Raw genomic sequence first — 25,492 nt, 5'->3', positions numbered from 1 at the left:
CTTCTGTGAATATCATGTAGGCATTAAAGGGATGATATTTTAATATTAGCCAAAGCATGCCTTTGAACATTTGCCACAATCCACTGTATAGCCTTTAAAGGAAGATCTAATGTTACACCACGTATGCACAAAACTGACATACAGCAATAAAACTACAACTCACCCAGTAAACTTTCAGGTTGTATTTACCATTTGGTCTGCATGTTGTGCAAATTATTTTCCTGAAATGAATAAAATATTTCTTGCTATTTTAAACACTTTCATCTATAATTATTTACGCATCTTTTCCCAGGGTACACAAAAGCCGCCGGCAGGAGCCTGTCCCCATTCCGGCATACAGTTCACCATTGCACACGAGGGCACATTCAAGTCCCCAGCACCAAACAACTCGGCGCGCTCCACCTGCGTTAGAAAAACGCGCTACAGCATGCAGAAATACAACAGCGGCACTCGGGCATGCCAGGCACACGCCGGCTCCTGGAAGCACGGTCCGCACGTAGGGCAGGGGCAGCTCCAGGTGCGCGGAGCTAAGCCGCGCCGCGCAGGCGGCGGCCAAGCGGCGGGAGCGGGCGGTGCCCCAGCACGCAGCAGCCCGGCGCGGGGCCGCTGCCGCGGGGCGGACCGGGCCCGCTCGGAGGGGCGCACCCCGCGGAGCCCCCCGCGGGCAGCCAATGGGGAGCGCGCAGCGGCTGCGGCGGCGGGAAAAGGTCCGCGCGCCGCCGCGCCCCCTCGCCCCCCGCTGCGGGCGGGGAGGAGCCGCCCGGGTCCCAGTGCCGCGGGGGCCGCCGCGCTGCAGCTGGGCCGAGGCCCCGCGGCCACGCGCCGCTCACCCTGACGCAGAGCCCGCTTCGCGGTCGCGCTGCCGGCGGGCCCCAGGCAACGCTCGGCTCGAGTGCTGATGTCACAGCGAAGAACCTGAAGCCACCTGAGCGTACTCGTGTGCGGAGCCACGGGTGAAACCACCGCCCCAGGAGAAAGGGACGGAAGGACCCGACAGGAACGGGAACAGGTCAGTACCTTCAGCGCCTGACATCACACCTATCTGTGCTCATAGAAACCCCGATTAGATCCTTAAAGCCCAGCCCCTGGACTTACTCTCGGAGCTGTGCATCTCCATCACACAGTACAGGAGAGGAACAGGTGGGCAAGTGAGAGCAGGACTCAAACTGTACGTGCTGCAGCATACACTGTGACATTCCAGGATCTCTGCCGGCAAATGAAGGAGGGATCCTGACAAGCCAAAGGCTCAGAACAGAAAACACACAGGAACAACAGGCTGGTGAGGCAGCTCTTACCCCTGTAGAGGTGGAATATACCAGTGTGCCCCATTTCTGGCTTGCTGCTGCTTCTTGGGGTTATTAAAGGCACAAATGTACAGGAAGGCAGATATATTGCCCTTGGCATATACACCCCATTCTCTCCAACACATCGGCCTGGCCAGAGCCACAATTTCTGATGTATTTTCACTGTGCTACTTCCTTCCTCTCCTTGCCTATACTTCAACACCACTTGCAGCTGAAACAGTAGCATGGTCTTATCTTTATACCTTTTGTACTCTTTCAGTGAGGCATCCTTAAGTGACCCTAGATGACTTGGTCTGAGGTGCTAGAAACAGGATTGAAGTGGCTACTTTATTGCCTTCCAGTGGTTCCTGTGGAAATTGTGATCAATTTTGTTAATAGTTGCACATAGCCTTCATTACAGTCTTGCAGCCCAAAGCAGAGAAGGGATGGACAGACAAGCTCCACATCAGTGGAAGCAGAACTCATGAGCATCAAGAACCTCCTGAAAATGAACAGGGACACAGACAGAAAACCTTGCACCCAGTGTACAGCCATCAGTAGTGTTAACTGAAAAATTTATGGGAAGAGCACTCTTTAATACAAATGTATCTGTTCACTTTGGCATAAACTACTCTGCTACATATTATGCATGGCAGAACAGGACCGTTATTTAAAAGCCAAAGTACCTGACTCATGGTATGTTTTATCTACTCTGTCACAGCAATCCATCTTACTCCTATCAAAACCACAGGTCTGTCATCCACAGAACAGAAATTACGGAGCTATATACATATTTTCAGTATACAAGTCAATGCAGGCTGTGAGTACACATCTGTCTCCATATTGCAGACACTCAAGAAATGTAGGACTGGAACCCCGGGCCAGTTTTTGACCTGCTTCTTGCAGTGTTCTAGTATGAAGCTTCTTTAATGTAACTGATAATGTGTGTGATGCTGTCAATAGGTAAATCTGTTTTGTCTTTCACATTTTTATTAAACGAGGAAAAACTAAATTGGTAAGAAAGTCAAAATTCAAGGAGAGGTAAGATAACCAGAGGCCAACTAGTTCACTCTAATTAGTGTTTTCACAATATGTAGGCCATTAGATCTGTGCTATCAACTTCCCAAATAAAAGCATTTGAATCTGTCTAAATCATTAAATACACAGGTGGCAATGCAAAACAGATTACTTCTATAGTCTCTCATCAAATAGTCCAGAAAAGAATACATTGAAACTATGCCACATTATTAAATAAATAAATCAATATTTCTCAGTTCCAACTTGTGCTCACCAGACAGACGTAGCCTACAAACTCATTAGAACAGCAGTGTGAGAAAGAGCAATCAGCCATGGCAAAACGCAGCTTTTTGAAAGAAAGTACCCTGAGTACACTAATTGATAGCACATGTGGCCAATGTGCATCAAACTTACTGAGGATTCAAATGGGTATGAGCATCTTCCACATTTTTATATGCCATGGCATCAAGTTTCACCGTGGGCTGCACTATTGAGGGCATGCCTTTAAGCTGGCGTGTTCATTTAACATATGAGTCATTTGGTGTGGAAACAACATAACAGAAACATCCACAAACTAATGAATTGTGAAAGAACTACAACATTTCCCCCTTCAGGCTTCCACCTACTAAAGTGTCAGAAATAAAGTTAATATCACAAAAATGATTCAGCGAAAGAGGAATTAAACACTAAATGTCAGTCAACCCTTTCATAAGTCAATCACTTGTTTTAACTGTTTTTATTTGAAACAATACCAGTCAGTACAGTCACCTTAGAAAAGATCAACAGAGAAAGACACTCCAGCCTTGATTTTTATAACTACTACAATTGCAGATAAGATGCCTTTACATCATGGAAATTGCAAACTAGGTTTTTCTTGATTGATATTGTCCTTCTGAATTTGAGGGGTTTTAAAATGTAAGAGCTCACCCCTTCCTGTTTTTCCTCCCTAAAAGTTGGTTTAACATATAAACAGATCAAAGACCCAAACACTTGCCATGCAATGAGCCAGAATGAAAGATTAGCCTGGCAAAAAATGTTGTGAACAGCCTAACTTCCTCATCCCAAGTTACTACAATAGCCTACAGAATCATAGCAGTTTAAAAAAGCTACTTATAAACATATCTAAGCAGATATCTAAGCTTACCTTCATATACCTAGCATGCATACTTCTCCAGTGCAGCTAGAGGAACCTACTATGCCCTTACATTACAGTTGCTGATTTGTGTTTTGCGTTTTGGCACTGAAATGAGTGCACAGCACTTTGAGGGCCAGATTTTACCTCCCACCCACCTAGAAAGTAAAAATGAAAAGCTGAGTGTTGCAGAAACAGATATTAAATAGAAGTCACTATTAGTCACTTCCATACAAATCTAATTTCAAATGAGGAGACTGCTTACATTAATCTTTTCAGGTCTAACTTGTACACTTATATCAGGCCTTTGGAATCTGGCCGCAGACCTCTGGAGTTATCTACCAGGCACGCTCTGTACTTTCCTCTCCCAGTATCTTAGTGAGGAGGATACTCTGGTTCAATTACTGCTGCCTTAAATACCTGTTAAGTTATGGTGCATGTCTGTATTGTGCAACTGAGTACAGTGCAACTGGATTCTGTCAGCTAGGCTGGCACTGCTCCCCCCCCGGATACCCCACAGTTCTGCTGCTCTCATCAGGTGCCTATAGGAGGTATCTGTGTTAGCACAATGATGTGTCTGAGCTCCTTATCGTTGCCTCTCCACAGGGCTAAGGCCTCCTGAGAGGCAAGCAGTGTGCCAAATGCAGTTATTGCTCTCATACATTAACTACCACCCCTCTGACCAATGTAGTCCATCTGATTAATGCCTAATCTGCTTGTGAATCAGCTCCTGAGCCACCACAGCTTTCAGCATGGCATGAAAAATTAAGAGTTCTTGAGGTGTGTCAAAATTCTAATTTCACTGCTGGGAACAGCTACCTCAGCTATGAAACTAGTTCATCAGAGAAACGCTCAGTCTCTGTGCTGCTCTTTACTAAGTAGTGTATACTCAAAAATACCCTTAAGAAGAAGCTTTAAGAACTGCCAGCTGTTACCGGAACAGTTCCACTGCAGGACTAACCACCAGTACAATTCCAGGAGTAGAAAGAAAAACAAAAGCACAAATTCTTTGTGAATTTCAAGAAGTCAGTATATACATGGATAAGAACATAATTGGTTTTGATGAAAACAAGAATTTTTGCTTAAGGAATTGTTGGCCTAAGCTATTTCAAAGACTAAACTAAAAAGAACCACTTCTATTATACTGTAGTTACTGTAAAACTTCCACTGGTGTTTCTACTTGCGTTTTCTAATTGTGTACATTATTTAAAGTGTGAAGCTTCTAGCAAAGCAGTACCAGTGTAGTGACTTAGCATTCTGCTGTTATACTTTTTTTTCAACCTATATAAGGATTAAAAGTTTCCAGCTATGATTAATTTGTCAATAATTACAGAAGTGTTTCATATCTCCTGCAAAGTTGGATGCAATGCCTGTTAGAACAGTTACATGTGTAATGGTGAAATATGCCACCAGAGGCTAGTTATAACATACTCCGAGTGCAAAAGAAAGCTGTTTGTTTTAAATGACAATTCAAAATATTAAATTCTAAATATTCAAAGAAACAGGCTCATGAACAGTGAGCCATAAATGGCCACTAACTACTTCTCTAAAATAACTTACTTTTCTAAAGATACTTAACCATTTTTATATGCAAAAAGTCACTGCTAAGTAAGCTAAAGTTGTACACTGTTTCAGAATTTAAAATAGTGCACGATGCAGAGTCATCCTCCTACTTTTCATATTTTAGAAGAAATCTTCATTGAACAATCAGACAAATCTTTGAAGAGATATATAAACACATTTTACTGAGAACTATGACGTACTGTTTAATAAATTGCATGCAAATTCTTACCAGAATGACACTGCTTTTGAAGATGCTGCATCCATTGTTATCCTGAAGATATCCATTCATATCCATCATTAGTACCCTGCTTGCCTTGCACTCAAGCTTCGAATGGATTTCTGACAAGCAACCCACACCTAACAAAATGGTTTCTAGAAAGCAAATTTAAAAGATATAAAACATGGGAAACAAACCAACATTTTACAAACCACTGCAAGTGCAATGCAAACAGTCAATATAAAATTAATCCTGAAGTGTTTATCATATTATTCTGGACGGTAATATAACCACAGTTATAACATTATACTTTTAAATCACTAGTTCACCTATTGAAAAACAACAAAAGTAAAGTTCCTCTTATCCTGTTACATCTCATCTACCTGATCTCATTAAGGGTAGTCATTTGTTGAGAAATAACTTCTTATAAAAAAACAGGATAAGGGAATATTATTCTTAATCATATTTAAGGTCTTCTAAGGACTAATGAAAACTGAAGTTCCATTCTGCTGGACAGCGCATAAACACGGAGCAGTAAAAGGTCCCCGCTCATATAAAACCCAGCAGTCTAAACAGATAAGACAGCATGGGGGAAAAGTTCACACACAGCACAAACATCGTGATTGTAGCAAATGTAACACTAGTTCTATTTTGGAGGTGGCTTTTGCTTCCATTTCCAGGAAATGGAAGGAAATACAGAGTAAGGAGGGCAGATTGGGTGGGGGGAAGCAAATGAAGTAAGCAGTATTAAAGCAGAAGAGGCAGAATGGACAGAGAGAGAGGGTGGAACAAACACACAACGAGCATAGGACAGAGAACAGCTAATTAAAGCTAGTGAATGTTCTCTGAATGGTCAAAGGTCCCCTGGGCTTTTGGCTCTTTCTGTTCCTGCTCGTTAGTCTCTGACTAGGTCCTTTCTTTACTGCTCCCAGCCTTAGAGCAGAAGGGCTATACTGATTTTCAGTCTTTTCCCCATCAGGATCCACTCCCCTCCTTTTAAAGTGGGATCAAGACCTCTTCCTAACCTGTAGCTTTAAAACAGGAATCATCTGAATCTGCTCAACATTATCTTTACAAAATAAGCACATGCAAATCATCTTGATTTGCAAGCAATCCAAGTTCTGATATTCTGACTTCAACTTTCTTAATTCATTGTCAGGTAACACATAATGGACGAGATTCATTTATACAGCAGAAAAGCAAGGCAATTCACTGATACATAAAACAACAGTTGAAAGTGTGATCGGAGCATGTAAAACATTGTGTTCCTTGCTGAATAACAGAGAGTTAAACTGGGATTCAGGTTAGGGACATCTGCTCTATAGGCTCTGATGCATGCAGCCAGATGGACATATTCTAACCGTTCACAGTATGAACTGTACTTGTTCTAGTATTAACTGAATAGATTAGGCTTATATTAGAAAGGAAGATGCATTTTTATTGTCAAAACACCCATTGTTTCTATCATGTAGCACAGATGGAGATAAGTCCGTGTAAAGGGCAAGTTTGCTCACAAAGTGAACCTATGAAACTGAAATGGTGTAACTTTTTATGGGGCTCTATGGATAAGGGCAAATAAACTAGAATGAAGTCACTTTCTTCTGGTATAAAGTCTCCAATACAAACAGTTTATACAAGCATAGCAACTGCAATACAATTAAAAATTTCTGGATTTGGGCCAGCCCTAGGTTGTTTCCTTCTATACGCAGAAATAAGCTACTAACGTATCCAGTTTTATACTGATACAGCTCTATTCACACTGTGGCGAAAGATGGCTGATACTTTAATTATGCTAGTACAGATAAAGTAGCAAAACGGCTGATAGAGAACTTAGTGTCTCAGATACAATCCTTTTACCTATTGTGAGATAGCAGCAATATTCCTAGCACAGGCAAGGCTTTAAAGCACTAATTCTTCACTTAAAAAATAATCCCTTCTGTGAAACTCCCAGAACATCATCCACCTTTGAAATGTTAATGGAATTACTAGAGACAAACCAGACTTTGAATTTCTGCCAGATTCTGTCAGGAGCTCAGCTGATGAGTTTTCTGTGTGCCACTCAGGTGTCACTGTTCTTTTCATAATACTTTTTATTTTAAAAATAACTTTTTTTTTTCCCCCCAGCAACAATGCTGTGATGATTTTGAATCTTAGTAAAAACACTGGTAAAAACAAAGTGTGTGTTTTGGCTTCGAACATACACATAAAAGCAATTACTCCTCCTCAGCCAGACTACAGCTTTGGAAATTGTCTCTGACTTGCCAATGACAGTAAAAGGCAAGTAGTTATCCAGCAAAATCCCTTTAGTTCAGCTGCACAATTGTACTTCTACCACTATCTATAGTGGTGGCAGCACTATTCTATATCTAGCTATATATAGATAGTTCTCTATATATCTAGATATATATAGTCTATAACTATAGATAAAAACCCTATAAATATATATAAAAATATATATTTATATCTCTATATATAAATATATATAAAACTATCTATACTTTATTTGGTTGTTTCAAACAGCATCTGCAAATTCAGGCTACACTGTTAAAAAAAACCAACCTTTTTGCTTCTAAAGGAACAAATTTCAGTTACTTCCCCAAGTAGTCCCTAAAGGAGAAAAGAGCTAAAAAATTATGTTTTAACCAGTGTGCTCCCATTAGGACACTATGAATGGTATCTCCAAGACAACTGAGTTGAGACACCAGAATCACCTGGTAAAACAAGAATGCATTTTCCTCCCTACTTACGACTTGTTTTACAGTAGCTTCCAAACCAGACTCAAGATAAATGCATATATGCATGGTTTTGTCTCCCCATCTCTGTCTCCCTCGAAAATAAGACTCCAGCTCCCAGAAATCTTTGGATAAAGTAAAATGTCTACAATAATAACTTGCTTATCAAAAGTGAACTGTATGTGCTTCATTAAGAATACGAACCAAAGCCAGGCCTCTAAAGGATTGCTGTATTCCCAGTGCTGCATAAAATGAAATTCAGGTCACTGATTATCCATCTCTGATGTACTGATCAGAGTCCTCATTTGATACCAAGTATAGTATTTGTATCCTCTAGATGGTATTCCATAACATACACAATTACCCATCCACAGTAGAATAAAAAAGTTAATCTTCAAGGCACTACGTAGGCTTTATCGCCTTTTCTTGGTGAGCATGTCAGGAATGAGATCCTCTCTTGGAAGACCCTGAAACTCCCGTATTCTTACTGCAGATAAGGCAGAAGAGTTTACCCCTTCAAAAATGTAACCAAACAGCTCAATATGACAACATTAAAATGGTGGGATCCAAGAGGAGAGTGTTGAAGCTGGATGTTGATGATCAGGACAACAAATTTCCAGGCCTGCTCCCAAAAGAATGTCATGATGGTGGGAACCAAAACTGGCGTAGTTGTTGGGTGGTATCCAGTCCTGCTATCACTGTTAAGCCCTAAGGAAAGCTATATATCAGTTCTCACAGCCAACAAGCCTTCTCTCGGGAATCTCTTGGATCACAAGTCCCAAGAACAAGGTAAGATATGTCTCTCTGAGACAAAGGAGAGGAAGCTAATTGTGTGCCAAGAGGAATGGAACAAGTACATTCCATAATACTAATATATCAATGTGTTTGGCACAAAAAGAGGTATGTGCACAGCTTATATATTGCCCAGATACCATGCTTCTACTTTGCAGTGCTAATGGCACATCCTTACCTACAGTGATACAGACTGCCTCTTACAATACATCACTTCTTTAAGACTGAATGTGCTGTCTGCTATGTGATTTCTTTCAATTATCAAGAAGTTTTAGTGACTGTTGCTCAGATTTTGTGACTTTACAAATTGAAGAGGTGCAGAAATTCACCCCCAGTTGTTTAGTATACCCGTGACAAGAATTACAGGATTACTGAATTGTCAAGGGCAAGAAAAAATACTGTATTTTTTATCACCTCTGAAGAAACATGCAACTTACTACAAGCATGTGATATTTCTTCCATTAATTACTTAAATTAATTAGAGAGCTACTATGAAAATACTTGTATCTTAATAATTTTGTTTAACCAGTTGCTTGGCAGGAATAGTTGCTTATTTTCTTAAACCAGATAATCTACTTCAGACGCACCTGTTCCACTCACAGTCTGCAATGTCTATAGAACTGAAAATAGAAACCTCGTATCACCTCACTGATGTTAATGGTTCATTGAAGTTAAATATCTTTTTTAAACAGAATACATGTATCTCTGATTTTTTGTAATCTGTTCTCTTAAAATACTCTCAATTTTTATTCTTGATCTCAAAATCCTATTAAAAAGAAAAAAAAAGCCTATAATTGAAATTAGGTAAGTCTTTAAACAAATAAAATAATTAAAAAAAAAAATCCCCAAAGCTTTAATGTTTTCTCTTTGGAACTCTATCATGCAGACAAAAACTTTTTGATTTTTAAACAGGAAAAATTTCTTGCTCTTTTTGAACCAGTTACAGAACTATTTTCCACCTTTTCCTCCCCTTTTCCCCAAAAACAGAGTCAAAGAGGAATCTGGGTAATAAACTAGGACAGATTACTGGAGATGGCCGTAATGGTTCGTGTTCCCATTGCACACCCTGTTCTTCTCCAAGTTTCCTGCTTCCACTACTGAAGCAGCAGTACCCACTGCACCACTGTGCTTTCCGAGAGCAGAAATAAAGCAGAGCAGCACCGGTTCCAGGTGACTATAGGGCTCAAGGTTACAAACCACATTGAGCTGTCACAACACTAACTGAGCTACCCCTTCCCTAGAGAAAGCGGGGACCAGCTGGAGCAGGGAACAAACCAAGTTAATCCCATGATCAGAACAGAGCCCCTAACACTCCAATATAGAAGCTGTTACTTCTAAATTATGCATGCATTACCAAAAGACATCTCTGTCTTTGCAAAATGGAAATTGCAGTAGCTGAACTAGCTACACACTCACAGCTACATGTTGGAAAACAAGATAAAAATGTGTCTGGGAATAGAACTAGAGATTCATGTTCTGTGCCAGTAAAAAAGTCCTCTTTAGAAACAGGACTGCTGAAATGTTAGATAACTATATAATGCTTGAACTGTAACTAACAAAATCTCTCACAAATGTAGGCATATCTATTTTAAATGTAAATGTTAAGTGAAAAATATTTATAGTTTAAATTGCACCCTTTGCTACTTAATTATCATAATTTTCAAAAGAAGAAACCTTTAAGTTCCTCCTCCAAAGAAGTTATTTACCTGAACTGTAGCTTGGGAGTCCCCAGTAGTCAGTCTGTTCTGAGATTCTCATCCCACTGAATGTCAAAGACCTAGTGCTTCAAGGATGAGATTTCAAAATCACTTAGTGATGACTTAACTTTGTCTCACTAAAGATAAACCAACCTTTATTCCCACTCAGGTCAGCTCATTGACTTCATGGAAAACACATTTAGAAAGCAGAGCTGAATACTTTCAGAAATTCCACCCATGAGATAAAAAGGAAAAAAACAACAAACAGAAACTGATATAAACAATTTGAGACTTCTCGATGCATGATAAATCAAGTATTTTTGTATATTTGTGTGCGTTACAAGTCATTGAAATTGCTTTTAACTCCTTGCTAAAATAATATAACCTCAAATACCTTACCTTCTCACTCTTCAGATACAGGACTCTCTTTGAGGAAACCCCAATTTTGTCCACAAACAGGAGGTTCTACTAGGAACAATAATAGTTCTGCTGAAAGATTCAGAAGAAAAATACACTCACGGCTCTCAATATCATATTATAGACATCATAAGCACTGTAATTGATACTTGGTTTATGGTTTACTCTTGTCCTGCTTTGGCTTCTATGGAACTGTGTTCAGTAAAATTTTGACTTCATGTACAGTTAGAATCCATTCTCACCAACAGGAAAACCTAATATGCTTAAGAAAATTGTTCTTCGAATATATAAAAAATAAAGTCAGATGTATCAAAGCCCTCAGTTTTTATAATTCTGTAGCATTCATAAAAAAGTATTTTAAAATTGGTATCTGGTGGACACATAGCATTCATGCTGCAAAATAAACCCAGAACATTTAAGAAGTATCTCCAAAATTAATTCTCTTGTGTGATGATTTCATTGAAATGCATTTCAAGTTTTAGAACATTATTGAAGGAACAGCCTCTTTTTCACTAGTGCTGTCCATGTTTGGAGGACCCTAACAGTTCAAAAGCTTTTCTTAACTAGTTTCTGATTTTTAATTGTCCATTATGTTTGTAGAGCATTTATTTAAAACAGTATCTTCATGTTTTCTCTAAGTATAAGGGGACTAGAGGCCTACACTAAAATAATCAGTGACGTGGAAAGAACTGTAAGTTCTTCAGCATCATTACTGTACCAGGCTAGCATTGATAAGAAGTTAGTGGCATTGATAAGAAGCTAAACAAGTGCACAAAACCAGGCAAAACAGGAGCCTCTGGACCCAAAAGATACAACAGTATTAAATTTGAAAAATCCAGTACTTTTCATTCTGTAGGACTTCTAGCAAGACAAATGTTATTGCAAAAGCTTCCCAGATAATATATACATCTATAGAGATATATTTTTATAAACGCAAGTGATCTAGTAATTTAGCAACAAAGTAGACAGGGATCATAAAAGGGTTCTAGATCTGTGTGCACCACTGTAAAGGCTGACAAACTACTCTGCCTTTCTGCTAAGAAGCAATTCAATTGTGGGGTTTTGGGGTTTGGGGTTTTTTGGGTTTCTTTTTTTTTTTCCCCATATAATCACTTGTACAGTGCATACAGTTCTCATGCAGAATATGACTATAAACCAACTACTGATGGTAAGTCATTATTATGTTATAAAGATAATTGGATGTCTAGGAAAAAAACCAAAACAAAAACCCCTCAACTTACAGTAACCATTCATCTAAAATTAAATCCTGATCCAGTGTTACCATGCCAAGATTTAAGGATCCATTTTAGAAAAAAAATCTGACTGGCAGAACATTAAAAATTTGAAAGAAAATTTGAAGGTATTTCAGCTTGTAAAAACTTAACCATGGCTTTCTTTTTACCTCCTCTAAATGATTTGAGACTTAATTATTAACACATTCAAAACAGCAACTCTAGCGTAACAAAATATTGAATTCAGAAAATAAAGAAACACATAAGAAAACTCTGAATAAGAACTTGTAGCAACAGGGAATCCTGTCATTATGATCATCATAATCTCCATCCTGAACAACTCCACAGATAATAATAAATTGTGCTAAAATAATTTTCCAGACAACAGTTTCCCTCCACACATCTCGTAAGTATGTATGCCACTGCATGTGCCTTTTCATTTCAAGATCCTTTATATGTCAAATGACCAACACAAAGGCTGTCAGTCTCTCACATGACACTGCATGTATGCTAATTTAAATGAAATGCCAGCCTACCAAAACCAAATAAGTATAATAAAAACAAACAAACAAAGCCAAAACAAAACAAAACAAAGTACTAACCTGAACTTGACAAAGCACCTGTTAGCTGCAACGGAACTACTTCCCAAATGAAGACTCTTCCTTGCAAATAAGTGAGCTTTCTTCAGATCATTATTCTGTGGCACAGGCTCCTCCAAATGGCAGAATGAACGTATTGCCATTATTGAAAATTTCCAGTTTATCTGAAGAAATTGAACTGAAAGCAAGAAATACAGTGGCTTTGTTTTTGTAAACTCACTGAAAAGGCTATACTTAGTTTTCAAGAACTTGTTATGTATCCATAACATTTAAAAACACACAAAGGATATGTAAATGCACTGATCAATAAAATGTAAATGACTTAATTAAACCAGATGGACATTCCAGAAACAGATAGTTCATTTGAGAAGAAATGCCCAGATAAAGAGCTTCTACATACTACTACTATAAAACACAACTTCAACAAATTTTAGGCCTGTTTCTTTTACAGTGGGCGTACGGCAAGTAAGTTTTCACTGGGGCATTTATAATCATACATGTATTTTTGCAGATGATTTACTTGTAATTTTGAATTATCTTCAAGTAATTCAAGTTATTCCTTCCAGTGTGAATTATTTTATAACTGCAAATACCAAATGACATCTACCATTATTATGCTAATATATCCAGCCCTCAACTTCCCTACAACTTTCTCTGATTTTATATAACATATACAGTATTTTACTTTGGATGTTTATTTGCAGACAAGACTTCCAAAACAGATTCTAGAGGCATAATTTGATGAACATCTATTTTGGTAAAAGTGACAATTCAAACAGAGATGACCTTCCTGCTGCTTATTCTCATGCTTGTGCCACAACATCATTTGTGCAGATGTATCTGCTGGTGGAGCCACTCACTATTTTTCACCATATTGAGGAACTAACTTGGGTTAAAAATTGCTTCTTGCCATAGACTCTTGAAGTCTGGATCAATTTTCTGATCCAAGCCACTGCATTACAGCACAAATGACTATGCTAATACAACAGGAGGGAGAATAAGGAAACAAGCACATAGCTAATTGCAGCTACAAATGTCAGCACTTCAGGAACTACTGTTGTCACCTAAGTGTAAATTATGAGGTAGATAACAGCTTTGCCACTGAAAGCAGTATAGGGTATTCTTGGACTGCTTTAACTTTCCATCTCTGCATCACAGTTCACTATCCCTGCAATTGCACAGGCTTGTAGGGCCACACCAAAATTGCTTGGGTTACAGTTTCCTGCCAGAGGCCATACGTTGTAAATTTAAGAAGGTGGGATGAACTACACATGGCACACAAGTACATGAATATATATGTGGGTGCGTATCTCTCTTCCACTAACAACAGAAGCAACTTAGATCATTGTTTATACTGCTAAAAACAGAAGAGATTAATGCTTTTTAATGTATCTGCCTAGGTTATGCGTGACCCTTCCTAACATTTGAATCCACTACCCGGTGTCAAGCAGTTTTGTCAGAGATGAAGATTCACAAGTCATTTACAGTTCAGTAAGAATTGAGAGATTTCAGAATTCCAAGTACTGGGCAGGTGGATAGAGAAGAATGACCCCCAGACTGAAGTAGAGGCTGCAGCATATGCCCATGTTATTAGAGAACAAGCACATACATAAGAGACACATCATAAGTACCCCAGCTGCAGTAGGTAGTTTTCATTTCCTCTAAGATATTACATAGAAAATGAGGCACTGTTAGACCTTTTGCTCACAGAACTACTTGACTATCCATTTAGTATTCAAATCTACTTATGTGCCATTAAAATACGTATCCTTGGTCTGCAAATTCCAGATCTGCTCTTTGTGCTCAAAAGTACAGTACAAACAACACCTGATAGCTTCCAGACTTCTGACACAACACCTCATCCTAACGAGATGCATTCTTATTAGCAGATCAGCCACTTCATCCTTCAGAACCGCTGCATGAATGAATCACATAAAGTACTTATGACTTACGGTTCTTTAGCACCTTATTCTAGCATTTGATCTTTTGATTCTCTAATCTGATAATCAGGTGATGTCCCATCGACATTATTAGGAAAGAATAAAACGTCCACAACATCTCTGTAGTGAAGAATAGCCTAAAGAAGTAACACTGCTCTCTCCTGGTACCTCTTACTCCTTTTAGTTGTTTTCTATACTCCTTAAAAGTCCAGAAGACCTGTCAAGTCCTTACACATTACTTGCTGTGTTACCATCCTCCTTTTCTTTTTACATAAAAGCATACAAAACTCCAAGTACTTCCCTGAAACATGCTGCTACCAATAAGACATGACAACAGTATATCCTGTTACTGTGCTTAATTCGCATATTTGGAAGGGTTAAGAAGTTCATTAAAACATTTCTGGTCATATGCATGTGAAAGTGATTGGCCTTTTACAGCCAGTAATTTTTAGATTTCCTCCCTCATCACCAACTTCTGGCTTAAAAGCAATTAATTAACAATACTAAATGAGAACAGTTGAAGTATCAACAGGTACAAATTTTATCCAAACACAGGAAGAAAATCCATATGAATTCCCTGCACATCTTAATGAGAAGGGTGATACTACTGTTAATCAAAATACAATTTCTTAAATAATGATAAAGACTCTTCATCTTAACAGTCACCTAACGTGCCATTTATTAAACTCAACCAGTTGTGTCCCATCATCTACATATATTCAGAATCTACACAGTATATTGTAACACTGGGGGGTTGTGTTGGGGTTATTTTGGGGTGGTGGTGGGTTTGGTTGGTTGTTTTTTTTAATGTAAGAATGCCCTCTCGTATTCCAAGTCCTTGCTTTGAAAAGTTTTTAGGGCTACAAGCCTTTCTTAGACTGCTGACTTGCACCGATGCCTTTGTTACTGTGGTCTCAGTGCTAGCAACACATGAATTAGGCAGAGTAAGCTGAAGTCCATTCATACAGCTCAACTGCACATAAAGCATCAAATATTCAGGCACCCAACTCTGGACTACTTCCAGATCTGGAACCATGTCAACTGTATGCTAGGAAGGAATTCTTTTATAAGGAATTAAATCTGATACAAAACTGTATACAAGGAATTCAATGCATTAGACAAAAAGGCATGGGTATATTTCTCTTACTGTTTTAAATGTTAAACTTCGGTCAAATTTGCGACTCCATGCTACAATATGATGCAATAGGTAAAATAGTTGTGATGATCTGCTAGAGCTTAGTTTATTCAATATGTTTTTAATAAATGAAATATCTATTTGCATAATACAAGTGTGATAACAATGAAATTATTCCAGTTGGAACAGCCCTCAGAGGTCATCTAGTTCAACCTCCACTCAAAACAGCATTAATATGTGAATACACATTAATGATGCAGGTCGTACTCTTAACCTTGCAGACCACTAATCACTTGTAATCCTTAATCAAATGCACTCAACTGCCTTTGACAGGATTACTTACCTGCAGACAGGTTTGGGGGACCAGTTCCTTGTCGTACGTTATTCCTAAGCATGGCACATTACAGTACTTCCCAGCTACACCTGAGAAGTACTGTATCACACTTTCATTTCACTTTCAACATCTTTTAAGCAGGTACTTTTTTTGACAGCGATTTTTGAAGTGAGCCTGCTGTACAGGAGTAGATTTTGATATATGAGAATAGGATGAGGTAGGGGGTGATAAACTAGTAAGTAAAGCAGGAGTGGGGTCCTGGTTTCAGGTGTGTTTCACAGGTTGGTGAATGTAGGCTAGAGGCCCTGCTCTGAGAGATACCAATAAAACCAGAGAAATTAACACCACTGGCACCAACAGTCCTTCAGTAATCAATGCCAGTGAGTGAACTTCAGCAGAGTAAGTCTGGGAATCTCTGTTTTAGTACTGTGGTTTTATTTCATTCCTCCAATTTTGCTCTAATAAGGATCTCCATTTTGGATCTACATTCAGATGTTTACACCTTTCTTTCATGCACTTAGAAATGACTTCATATGTACAGCATTGCTAGTAAATAAATAAATCAGTCAGTGAAAAATCCAAATGTAAAAAGAAGAAAAGCTGAAATGCTTTATAAAGCCATGATTACTCAGAACCACAAGTAGAATTACAAAAGAAATTAGAATTTGCTTTATGTTAGTTCAGTAATGTCCCTCTGTTCTAAAGCATGAAATATAGTAAGAGTTTTATTTATGCTGTGGAGATACATGAACTCTGCTGCCCTAACTAAATAAGAGAAGAAAAACTCATCTTCTAAATAATCATAGAATGGTTTGGGAAAGGACCTTAAAGATCATCCAGTTCCAACTCCCTGTCACGGGCAGGGACACCTTCCACTAGACCAGGTTGCTCCAAGCCCCGTCCAACCTGGCCTTGAACACTGCCAGGGATGGAGCAGCCACAGCTTCTCTGGGCAACCTGTGCCAGGGCCTCACCAACCCCACAGTGAATAATTTTTTCTTAATATCTAATCTAAATCTACCCTCTTTCAGCCTGAAGCCATTACTTCTTGTCCTGTCACTATGTGCTCTTGTAAAAAGTCCCTCTCCAGATTTCTTGTAGGCCCCCTTTAGGCACTGGAAGCTGCTGTAAGGTCTCCCTGGAGCCTCCTCTTCCCCAGGCTGAACAAGCCCAGCTCTCTCAGCCTGTCTTCATAGGAGAAGGTGCTCCAGCCCTCATATCATCTTCATGGGCTCCTCTGGACTCGTTCTAACAATATATGTATGAAATATATATAACAGTATATATGAAAGTATGAGTTGGCAAATAATAATAATAATTTTAAAAAGCCCAGTATCACACCCTCTTCAAAAATGACTCTGTGGCAGCCTTTTTATATCTGCATTTCATGCTTGCAGTCATTATCTTACTTCTCACATTACTACTGCTGTCAGTTCATTCTGCCTTGCTTTCCCAGCTAAGATCTGCTGGTTTTCTCCTTTAAAAGCTTTATTTAGACTTGATACTGACTAAAGCAGTATCTTTGCTTACCTTTCCTTTCACAGCTACTTGGCTGAAAGGGCAGCCTCTCCTGCTCTTAAAAAGCCTTTGATATATGTAGTTACCTCCACTATTTGCATTCTGCTGCTTTTTTTGTGGAAGAATTTAAAACCCTGTTGTACAACCAGTAAATAATTTATTACCTGCTATTGTAAAGAACATCAGATATTTAAACAACTTCATATTAATTAAATCTATTTAATACAACTGAAAGAGAACATAATATTTTATTTACTTGTTCTTTTATTAGCGTTTCATGGTCATTTTTGTTTACTGTGGACGCTTAACGTAAACCATAAAAATGTGATTTAAGTGATAACTACAGCAACAAGAAATAAACAGTAGTAGAATATATAGAAAGGAATTGACTTAAGCAGCTCTGATAACCTTGGTCTTAGGCTTATCTGAAAGGCATTTTTAAACACCAGTATTTTAAAAAATACACTGAAAACATTTCAAATTCTACAGCTCAAGGCATTATTTACATGCCATTCTCAAGCATTCACTAATAGCCACTACCATATGCTAGGTTGCATAGAGGGCCTGTCCCTATTTGACCTGATATACTAGCTCTTAAAGTACAGGGTATTCCAAGAATGTTACTCTTTATTATCCACAAGAAGAGTTAAATCTAGACCTCTCGGCAGACTTTGTCTCCCCTGTATATGTAGCAGAAGTTATGTCACATGATGCTACACGTGCACCAGCCAAATGGTCCTGAAAGGGACATGGTTGAAAGATGCAGGTAGGAAGCAGCCGGAGACAGGAATCAAGCAAGCAATTCTGAAGGCAAAAATGAGAGATCAGACAGATCCCCAAACTGGCAGAATGTCTTCACCAGCAAAATTTCCACCTTAGATACCTTTCTTTTACAGTTTTATCAAGAAACTTTAATATTTTTCTGGCTAATAAAGCTGAATAATTGATTCAACTAAATATTTAAGCTCCCTTTTAACACCAAACTATATCACTTTTGGTTTTAGAAGTAAATTTTTTACTAAACAATACTTGTTTGCAACAAAACTAACTGCGTTTCCATGTCTGTGGTAACTTTGTATTGAAGTATATAGTATTTGGCATTCTAGTTGAGACAGGAAGCTCAACACCTGACCACCACAGTAACAAGTCAGTGTCCCGGCACCTTGTCCGAGGAAAGAGTGAACAAATTGCAAGGAGGTACTTTAATGATATCTTACCAAGACAGATATACCCAAACCTTGCTAGGTGCTGCTGCCATATAAAAAGCAGATGGTTTTCAGTTTTGGCGAAGGTACAATACTACTTCTCTGACAACTCTGACTAGAAAATAAACAAACAAAAAGAAAGAAGAGTTGTGAGTGTCAAGTATACTGTACTGTATACAGAGAACATCATCAGTATGCAGATGACATGGCATCAGCACACCTCAAAAACTTCTGCATTAACACACCACAGGTTATAGGGAAATTACCAGTGTGGCTAGTTAGTAACATTCCTGATATAAGGAAAAAGCACTATCAGGCTGAAAAAGCCAATTACAGCCATTCCCTTCTGTCCTAAAGGCAAAGGTAGAAAATATGCTTTACCTAGAACAATCACTGAACATTATCACAGCTTTGGAACATATTATCTCTAGTTTTTAAGAAAGGTTGAGAGATCAACAGAGAGGAGGACATACAATTAGATGCATTTAACAGGCCAATAAGTTGGAATGCACGAGAATGAGAGAGGTGATAAATTTACATCAGCAACACAAAGGTGGTAACTGGTTTCAGCCAAAAGTTGAACTATTGATATTTTAGGCTCCAGGGAAAAAAAACAATAGCTTTTTGTCATCACCATCATCCCCCCATGTCCACTCCCCACATCCCCTGCCAGCACAGGACCTGAATTAGAGAAAAATGCTCTACAAACAGTTCGGGGATTTTTCTCAAACATTCATTTATTTAGAGAAGGATAATGGTCTCCAGGCCCAAAATGTTTGCTTTTTGAGGGTGAAGAACCACATGTATTCTTACCAACATAACAAAATTCAATCATGATGTGGCCTTTCAGCACCACCACGAAATAAAAACTGACATAAAAAAATATCTATGTCCTACACTTCATAAAGACAAATTATTTTCTTTGACTAACCCCACCTAAGGAATGAATTCATACCAACAGATTCACCAGCTGTTTCACAAATACACATTAACAACAAGCCTGATACTACATTTTTAGACATTTAAAAAAACACCAAAGGATAATTCAAACAGGAAAGATTTTGCAAAGGCTATAAAAGTTCACACAGAATTAGTCCCACCAAGTTGAACAGACTATCTAGACTCATCTAATTGTGTGCAAAATCAGGGAAGCATGCAATATGTTGGCAATTCAAGATAGAGGAGATGGGACAGGTATTTTCAGAATAAGCATTGGTCTTTCTTTGCATTTATACAGCACTTATTAGAAAGAGATGCCAGCAACTGGAGCCTCTGCTCAAACACAATGTTGGTGGCTATAACACTACTAGTACCCTTACACAGGATGTTTTCCTAAACGGGATTGTACAAAGCAAAAAATCCAAGACTAAACAAGGAAAGGACCACAAGATAACAGTGATAAAATTTAGCTCAAGTATCATTTAGTACTGGAGGGAAAGTCCCTAATGGATAGGTAATAATATGTCAATATAAGTTTAACTAGATAAAAGCAAGAATATATAAACTGTCACTTTTAAACTTTCCACAAAATATATCATTGCTCCTTCTTCTTTCTCACTATGGATTGCCATCTTGCAGTACAAAATCAGTTTACTTGAAGAGATGCCCTCCTTTTGAAAGCACCAGAAACTGGAATAGATGAAAAACATCAAGGCGTGTTATAGGGTCTAACAAGAACTGGTTAACTTCTTGGACTGCAAGTGTGTTACTATTCTTCATTCTGCTAACATCTGAACCAAGTTCTGCAGGCAAGATATTTAGAAACTTTTTCCCAAAGTCACAATGGTTTGACTTTAATTAATGTTTGATTACTGCTTGTTTTCAAGAAAACAAACCAGCCAGCCTTCAAAGTCATTTCACAACCAGAATGAAACAATTAAACCCTGGTTTTTTTAAGAGGGTCATGTGTTACATCAAATATTGTATACTTGCGTGGATATAACTCAGAGTTGATTTCCCTTTTATAAATACAAAAGAGAAACAGCACATTTTACATCATCCCAACTTTCCTAAGTCCTGTAAAACACCGCCTTCAGCTGCTATTGCTGAAAATCACTACTCTCAAAACTAAAGAATGACCTTGCTGATAAGACGTCTTTGAATTCTGCCAGAAGTCCATCACTTAAAACTATAATCATAACTAAGAAAACAAGACAACCCCAAAACCTTAGAAATCTCAGACTTTCATGCAGAAGAATAGAAAGCCAGTATAAAGACCAAACAAAGAGTCACATATAAGCTGCCTTTAAAGAGCAACACCAATTAAAGAAAACCAGTATGAGCCCAGAAACCAACATAACATATCTGGGCATCAAATAGTATCTATGATTTGTTCACTTAATTTCAAAACACTTGACTTGCTCTAATACTTTTTATTTTGTATGTCTTTCAACCAACGCATCTCCAAACTTTCATATCAGGTTTTAAAGTCCTTGCCATCATAATCAAGCTAGACAAGAACCGTACCCATACAGAGAGAGCAATTTTATTTGACTGTTGTTATATTATCTCATGCTGGGTCCTACTTAATTTCTTTTGTCAATGTGAAAATATATTTTCTATTTATGCTGACTTACACTAAGAGAAGCAATACAACACCACAATGCCACAAGAATATAACCTAACGACTGGAAGAATCTTAAGGACACAAGTGCACAACACAGCAATCATGATCATACCAAACATCACCCATCTTTACATGGGTTTCTGAAGTAACATTTCATCATTGATATTTTCCTACTAGAAATATGTCTGCAAATAATTCATTTCTGAAAACACAAAGGCAGTAAGTTTTGGCTATTGTTCCCTACTGGAATGGGGTCAGAAGCCTACAGGCTGTAGGACAGGGAGGTAAAATAACTCAAATAATAGAATGAAAATTAAGAAGTATTTTGAAGGCCATCTGCAATTCCCAACTGGAAATCTTTGCAGCGATTTCTGAGAACACAGCATCAGGCCTAAAGTGTTTGGTTTCTCTCTTTGCTACGGAGCAAAGAATATGCTCCTCTTAAGGATGACAAAATAAGGACTACTCTTAAGAACCAAGGAAAAAAAATAAGTCTGCCTTTAACTCAGAGCAGTGAATGGATTCCTTCTTCTCCAGCAAGGCTGCAGACTCCATAGTAGGGAAACAATTAGTTCCTTTATTCTTCTTACATTTCCAAAATGGTACTTCGCAAGTTTAAATTTTAATGTTCTTTTGTTAGTTCTTGGAAAAAGGAGAATGAAAGCCAAGCAAACAAAAGCTGAGAAACAAAACCTTCAGAGCAAAGGTTTTCAGTCAGTACCTCCCACTCCATGTTCAGTTTCTCAGGGACCATCATGCAGCGACAATCTGGTTCGAAGGAAGCAGCCAACGGGTGTGTAATTTGCATGTGAAAATATTTTTAGAAGACACACATGAATAGCATATGTTCTCAGCCTGAGTACAATCTTCTAAATATATGACCTGAATATTATTTCCCCAACATGCATAATTATTTCCCAGATAATGATTCCTGGTGCAGATACATTACTCTTTGGAAACAGGATTGTACAACAGCATATATATATATATGTTGTTGTTGTTGAGAGATATATATATCTCAAGGCTTAAGCAACACTCATTTTAGAGCTCACCCTGGAGGAAGCCGCTATGTGATTAATTTTTCTCCTCCATATCTGAACATACTAATAAAAAAAAAGAGGGTGGGGTTTTTTTCCTGTTACTCTACATGCCCAATGTACATGCCAAGAGGCTTCAGTCATGGAAAGTGCCCATTCCAGATACGCTTTTTAGAAATATTATAATAAATTAAAATGAATTAATACTTAAACTGTTTTGAAGTCTTTACTGCTGATGTAATCACGAAGTTGGCAAATTATGCTTGCAGACAGTGCAACAAGAGGATACCCTGATTCAGAAAGTTAAATCAGGTATGTATGTTCACTTCCCTGAACCAAAGTAGCTTCAAAAATGTATCAGAAAACTCTTCTCCTCTTCTTACGTTAAGAAAAAGTTTAAAAAGGTAAAGACAGAAGTCAATAAAACCAGAAATAAGCCATGTGCTCATACATTGTTAGTTAAATCTGAACCAAACTGACACAACATGCCAGAGAAAACAACATGTGAGCAAACAGCAGCCTAAGTAGATCCCAAAGTCATTACAAGTCCACATCTGGAACACCCAAACCAATTCCTGGTGACTCTGGAGTTTGCATCATGTAGTAATTATTACTTTAGGAGTGTTTTGTTCAGGACAAATGAAGTTCTATTGTATTGTGAGATGAAAAACCTCAGTTTCCTTTCCCTGCCAACATGCAAACTCTCTTCCTCAAGCACATGTTAAAACGCAGGTCTGGAATCTTTCTTTGGCCCAAGCTTTCCTTTATTCAACTTCAATGTCAGGGAGGAAGAAAGGAGGGATACCAGTAAATTATACTGTGGTGCTTAACAGTATAATTATGAAATCATAGAATAGTTTGGGTTGGAAGGGACCTTTAAAGGTCATTTAGTCCAACCCCCCTGCAATGAGCAGGGACATCTTCAACTTGACCAGGTTGAATGTTTCCAGGGATGAGGCATCTTCAACTTGTCTCGGCAACCTGTGCCAGTGTTTCACCGTTCCCATCGTAAAACATTTCTTCTTACATTTAGTCTGAACCTACCCTCTTTTAGTTTAAAACCATTACCCCATGACCTATTGCTACAGGCCCTATTAAAAAATCTGTCCCCAAAATATGTTAACTTACCAAAAAAGCAGGGAGGGGTGGGGGGGAAGGGGAAGGATAGGAGCAGAGGGGAGGTATTATGTTAGCTTTAAAAATCTTAACAGCAACAAGTCATGAATTCTAACTGATCAGAGAACTGGAATCTATACTGGAGCTTTTTTCAACATTACTCCACACTAACAAGCAGGAAAAATACCTACTTAATCATTCTAGAGCACACACAAACATAAGCAAACACCTTTAACCATATCATCAGTTAGGTAGTATACACTTGAAACAAAAGCTTATGCTTGGTGGAAGCCCAATCCAAAAAATGGACCCTAGTCACCCCTAGGAAAAGTGAAAACCTAAACTACAAGGAAAACAAGCTAAAAATTGCACACATGCAAACACTGTATTTTAACCCTAAGTATTACTAGGGCTAAAACCACATTACTCAGGGTTCTAAAATACCAGGAGTAAAATCACCGTATACATACAACTACCTAATGAAACTACTTAAAAACATTCTTCAGTGGACTACATTATTTGACCAGTTTTAACAGTTAAACAGAGCAACTGCAAAAGAGGTGAAATACACACATTGCATTTGATGCATACGGAAACACCAGTCTCAATGGCTGCAGAGCCAGCCAGTTCCTGCTCCTACTCAACATACCCCGAAGTGCTTTACACTCTTGATGAAAATACACTGAACAAATACATTCTTCACGATGAAAGCACTAATGAGTCAAAACCCAAGCCGAGGCTCAAAAAAGTACTCCACATAAAATTATTGCCAAGTTTCACTACAATCTTTCTCCAGTCAGGCAAATAATTCCTTCCAATAAAGAAAAATACCTTTCAAACATTAATTCGAACTTCAAAACATTGCTGTACAAATTAAAGGAATAGCTACAATAAAATGCGAGGATATGGATGGGACAATGGAGCCACCACAGTAACAGATTATTTCACGAATGTAAGTCATACAGTGTTACATGCCTTTTCAAAAAGGCAACCCAGAGTAAGGTGCCAGCAAAGCAGAGGCAGGCAATAAGAGAGAAGGCTTTTTTTGTGCTATCACTAGAACAGTTCCCTGACTCATTCCCTCCTCCAGCCCCGGGGACCCTGCTGGCTTGGTCCACACTGACTGACAGCCTGCTTGACGTAACTGAAGCAGAGCACTGACCTAAATGCCGCTGCTGTTGAGCTCCTTGCAGCTCACGCTCGACGAAAAAGGGCCAGTGTGGATTCAAAAGCTAGCATCAAATACTGAGAGCTCTTTCAGCCTGAGGCTGCTAATGCAGAAATACTCGCTGAGACCGAGAGCCCCACATCATCTCAGCTTCTTGAGACTGAAGCATCCAAAAAACACTGCAAGGCAAGCTCTAGGCTGCTTAGGAGATTTTCCACAGGGAGCCTGCGCACCACCGCAGCACTCTGGCAGCAGCAGGACTGGCAGAACCAGCGCCTCAGCGACAGGAGAGGAAGGCAAAACCCGAGGTCCCGAATCTCGGACAAGGCTAAACCACCCCTGGGCGTGACTTATGCAGGTGTTCAATGAATTACAGATTAATCATCAACTCCCTGCCCCGAGCAACGCGCAAAGGCACGGCTAGAGCAGCGCGGCAGTGAGGCGGCAGCGCGGTCCCTCCCGGGGCTGTAGGCTTACGGCGGGCAGGGCTGCCGCCTCCCGCCACTGAGCTGCGCCGGGCGCGGCTGCCGCGCTTCGCCCCTCGGCGGGCGCAGGGAGCCGCTGCAGGCCCCCAGCTAGCTCAGGCGCCCGGGCAGGCGGCGGAGGGGCGCGGCGCGGGCCCCTCGCAGGGCCGGCCCCCATGGAGGCGGGCGGGCCGCGGGCCGCAGCGTCCCCTCCCACCGCTCCGCGAGGGGGAAGGGCAGGGAAGGATACCTCGTGCCCGCTCTCGCCGCCGCCGCGCAGCCCCGCTCCCGCCCAGCCGCCGCTCGGCGGCTCCGCCTCCGATGCCTG

The 25,492-nt window shown here is 39.3% G+C and overlaps 2 long non-coding RNA genes across 10 annotated transcripts in view; one reads left to right on the top strand and one right to left on the bottom strand.

Moving 5' to 3' along the window:
- Positions 1-25,486, bottom strand: part of LOC115604379 — a 34,781-nt gene extending 9,295 nt beyond the window's left edge. Inside the window, exons 1-6 of one of the 9 annotated variants that reach the window (XR_003990243.1) lie at positions 24,695-25,164; positions 18,826-18,928; positions 12,685-12,859; positions 10,833-10,922; positions 10,443-10,519; positions 5,225-5,367 (exon numbers count right to left, since the gene is read on the bottom strand). This is a non-coding gene — a long non-coding RNA (uncharacterized LOC115604379). Of the gene's footprint in view, positions 1-5,224; positions 5,368-10,442; positions 10,520-10,832; positions 10,923-12,684; positions 12,860-18,825; positions 18,929-24,694; positions 25,326-25,414 lie in introns of those variants that run through there. The other 8 variants (XR_003990246.1, XR_003990242.1, XR_003990248.1 and 5 more) reach the window with 8 other exon arrangements.
- On the top strand, positions 842-11,426 carry LOC115604380. Its single transcript, XR_003990251.1, has 3 exons — positions 842-1,009; positions 8,438-8,733; positions 10,848-11,426. It is a non-coding gene; the product is annotated as an uncharacterized LOC115604380 (long non-coding RNA).
- Positions 25,487-25,492: the final 6 nt, after the last annotated feature.

The sequence above is a fragment of the Strigops habroptila genome, chromosome 2 (genome assembly GCF_004027225.2).
Source record: "Strigops habroptila isolate Jane chromosome 2, bStrHab1.2.pri, whole genome shotgun sequence".
Classification (NCBI taxonomy): domain Eukaryota; kingdom Metazoa; phylum Chordata; class Aves; order Psittaciformes; family Psittacidae; genus Strigops; species Strigops habroptila.
The sequence above is the reverse complement of the archived record's forward strand: the minus strand, read 5'-3'. Positions and strand labels throughout refer to the sequence as shown.